Here is a 4,451-nt window from a genome sequence, read left to right as displayed (position 1 = left end):
GGGCTGCATCACGGGACGTCTAGGTGCAGAGAGGCAATTCCGCGTACATTTGGGCGTGTATAAACTATTACACCGCTCGTTTCGTCAGGATTTGTGCTGAAATGTTTCGACGGTAGCCATTCCACTACATACATTAATACTCCCTCTGGTCTCTTTTAATTGACTCGGATTTAGCACACCTTTGTACTAAATCTGAGTCAATTAAATAGGACCGGAGGGAGTATTTGTTAAGCCATGTATACTTGCAGAATACGTGATCGAGTTTTTTATTATCTCGTTATTCATTGTATCGAAAAGTCATATTGGATCCTGGGCACTAGTGCTCTTCCAAATTAAAAAATTCGAAAATTATATTTATATGTTTAAAAAAATTATTTAAAAAATTCTAAAAGTACCTAATGATGTACCCCACTAACCTACAAAATCTCAATTTCAAATGTTTTGTTTTTTGACCTATACAGAAATGACAAAATCTATTTTCTTTTTGTAGATTTGAATCACTATACTCAGATCTATGCATTTGTTATTTTTGTGCAGCCTAAAATACACATTATTTTCAGTTGAAAATTTACACGATTGTGGGATACAATACCGGCTACATCATGCTTAGAAATATGATTTTTAATTTATTTTTCGAAGTGAGATCACTGGTGATCATGTGCACCAAATCTCTGTCCTCATTGTATGGATTATATTTTCACCATTGATAGTGTGCAACTTCCAAAAAATATAAAGTACCAAGTGAAAATCATGCATCTTCTTATGACCCAACAAAATGCATGAAAATGATTAAATACTTCACATATGTGCCATTTTTGTTCACCCTCCCTTTATGCTTTACGGGTGGCATTGCTCATTTTGGATACTAACTTGTACTATTATATACTCCCTCCGGCCTATATATTTTTGGCATTTGTTTCAGAATATAAGGTTGTAGCTTGGCTTTTTTTCAATTACCCCCTCTACGGGTCAGCTCCCACACGACATGGATGAAAAAAAATCCATACAAAAGGGAAACAATTAATTGAGATTCCTAATGCATGACCCCAATGATTCTTCAGATTTAGGAAGCATTGTTTTTTTTCCTTAATAGTAGAACCTGCACATATATGGAGAGTCAACCAGAGAGATTTGTGGGATTTGTTATCTTAATTTAGTAAGTTATCGATTTCCCTCATTTTGCTCTGATCTCAAATCTTTAAGCCGGGGGGTCTTATGTAAAGAATACTCTTGCGCTAATTTTCGTGCCAAAAAACTATAGGCACTATAGAATGAAACGGAGGGAGTATTACACATTTCAATGTTTATGAGAAAAATATCATGAATTTTGAAGGAATGCAACATGAATGCACAAAAATGAGAGGACTGAAATGCATATGTACCATAAAATGGTTTGTGCCAATCACGGAAAATTTTGGGCACTCGCCAAATATCAAAACACCCATATATGTGAAAAACCTGGGTTGCATCGAGCTACCAATATTACACATAAGCTCCGTGAGGGAGGAGAAGGGAGGTAAACATATGATTAAGTCAGAGCAGCTCTACCAGAGTCATTCAAAGTTTCCGGGCAAAACCCACTCTAGCGGACTCCCTATATGACCCTATATCTCTAAACTTTTTAGAGGGCCTTGTCCAATTATTTTTTTTTGGCGCCACCGAAGTTTCGTGCATGCGAGCTCCCCTTCCACCTCCACGACCTCACTACACAGTTGATGACCATTGCTTGTAGCATCGTCGGGCAAAGCAAAAGAGGAGGTTAGCTTGATCAGACTTTGTTCTCCCACAAGCTTCTTTCTGCCACATTGCCGCCCTCCCTTTACAAGCCATGGCGGGCATCACATATGTGGTTCTTCCTTTCCCATGCCATTCTTTTGGTCACCGAGGCATTAGACAACCTCCAGAAACCCTCTTACGCCACCGACACCCCTTCACGCAGCTCCTGCACCTCACCTACAAAATCTCACAACCACGATCGGTCGTCGTTCTCGCAACCTTTCCTCTAGTTGTCGCGGAGTCCACGCAAAGCCACCGTCCGGTAGATGGAGGGAGGGGGAGGAAAGGACGGACAGGGGCTACATGTCAAGGGGCAAAGCATGAGCGTAGGTGGACATTGTTGGAGATATGCCCAAGAGGCAATAATAAAAGTGGTTATTATATATCTTATGTTTATGATAAATGTTTATATACCATGCTATAATTGTATTAACCGAAACATTGATACATGTGTGATATGTAAACAACAAAGAGTCCCTAGTATGCCTCTTAACTAGCTTGTTGATTAATGGATGATTAGTTTCATAATCATGAACATTGGATGTTATTAATAACAAGGTTATATCATTGTATGAATGATGTAATGGATACACCCATATTAAGCGTAGCATAAGATCTCGTCATTAAGTTATTTGCTATAAGCTTTCGATACATAGTTACCTAGTCCTTATGACCATGAGATCATGTAAATCACTTATACCGGAAAGGTACTTTGATTACACCAAACGCCACTGCGTAAATGGGTGGTTATAAAGGTGGGATTAAGTATCCGGAAAGTATGAGTTGAGGCATATGGATCAACAGTGGGATTTGTCCATCCCGATGACGGATAGATATACTCGGGCCCTCTCGGTGGAATGTCGTCTAATGTCTTGCAAGCATATGAATAAGTTCATAAGAGACCACATACCACGGTACGAGTAAAGAGTACTTGTCAGGAGACGAGGTTGAACAAGGTATAGAGTGATACCGAAGATCAAACCTCGGACAAGTAAAATATCGCGAGACAAAGGGAATTGGTATTGTATGTAAATGGTTCATTCGATCACTAAAGTCATCGTTGAATATGTGGGAGCCATTATGGATCTCCAGATCCCGCTATTGGTTATTGGTCGGAGTGAGTACTCAACCATGTCCGCATAGTTCACGAACCGTAGGGTGACACACTTAAAGTTGGATGTTGAAATGGTAGTATTTGAATATGGAATGGAGTTCGAATATTTGTTCGGAGTCCCGGATGAGATCCCGGACATCACGAGGAGTTCCGGAATGGTCCGGAGAATAAGATTCATATATAGGATGTCATTTTATGTGAATAAAATGTCGCGGAAGGTTCTATGGAAGGTTCTAGAAGGTTCTAGAAAATTCCGGAAGAAACCACCAAGGAAGGTGGAGTCCACATGGGACTCCACCTCCATGGCCGGCCAACCATAGTGGGGGAGGAGTCCCAAGTGGACTCCCCTTAGGGGGCCGGCCACCCCCCATATGGGAGGTGGAACTCCCACCTTGGTGGGAGTCCTAGCTAGGCTAGGTTTCCCCTCTCTATGGAAGGTTTTTGGTTCGGGTCTTATTCGAAGACTTGGAGACCAACTCTTGGGGATCCACCTATATAATGAGGGGCATAGGGAGGGACCGGCCACACCAAAGCCACAAGTTGGTCGCACCCCCTTGAGGCCGGCCACCCCCTCCCAAACCCTAGCCGCCCCCTCTCCTCCATAGCTCCCGCGTGCTTTAGCGAAGCTCCGCCGGAGTTCTCCACCGCCACCGACACCACGCCGTCGTGTTGTCGGATTCAAGAGGAGCTACTACTTCCGCTGCCCGCTGGAACGGGAGGTGGACGTCGTCTTCATCAACAACCGAACGTGTGACCGAGTACGGAGGTGCTGCCCGTTCGTGGTGCCGGAACCGATCGTGATCAAGATCTTCTACGTGCTTTTGCAAGCGGCAAGTGAACGTCTACCGCAGCAACAAGAGCCTCATCTTGTAGGCTTTGGAATCTCTTCAAGGGTGAGACTCGATACCCCCTCGTTGCTACCGTCTTCTAGATTGCATCTTGGCTTGGATTGCGTGTTCGCGGTAGGAAAATTTTTGTTTTCTATGCTACGTTATCCTACAGTGGTATCAGAGCCGTGTCTATGCATAGATGGTTGCACGAGTAGAACACAATGGTTTTGTGGGCGTTGATGCTCTTGTTATCTTTAGTTGAGTACTTTGCATCTTTATGGCATAGTGGGATGAAGCGGCTCGGACTAACTTTACATGACCGCGTTCATGAGACTTGTTCCTCGTTCGACATGCAACTTGTATTGCATAAGAGGCTTTGCGGGTGTCTGTCTCTCCTACTATAGTAAAGATTCAATTTACTCCTCTATTGACAACATTAGTATCAACGTTGTGGTTCTTGTTCGTAGGTAGATTAGATCTATATCGAAAACCCTAAACCACGTAAAATATGCAAACCAAATTAGAGAGCGTCTAACTTGTTTTTGCAGGGTTTGGTGATGTGATATGGCCATAATGTGATGATGAATATGTATGAGATGATCATTATTGTATTGTGGCAACCGGCAGGAGCCTTATGGTTGTCTTTAAATTTCATGTTGAGTAGTATTTCAAGGTAGTTGTGATAGTTGCTACATGGAGGACTGATGACCCACAAGTATAGGGGATCGCAA

This window comes from Lolium rigidum, chromosome 7 (assembly GCF_022539505.1).
Source record: "Lolium rigidum isolate FL_2022 chromosome 7, APGP_CSIRO_Lrig_0.1, whole genome shotgun sequence".
NCBI lineage: Eukaryota > Viridiplantae > Streptophyta > Magnoliopsida > Poales > Poaceae > Lolium > Lolium rigidum.
This window is presented reverse-complemented; position numbering follows the sequence as displayed.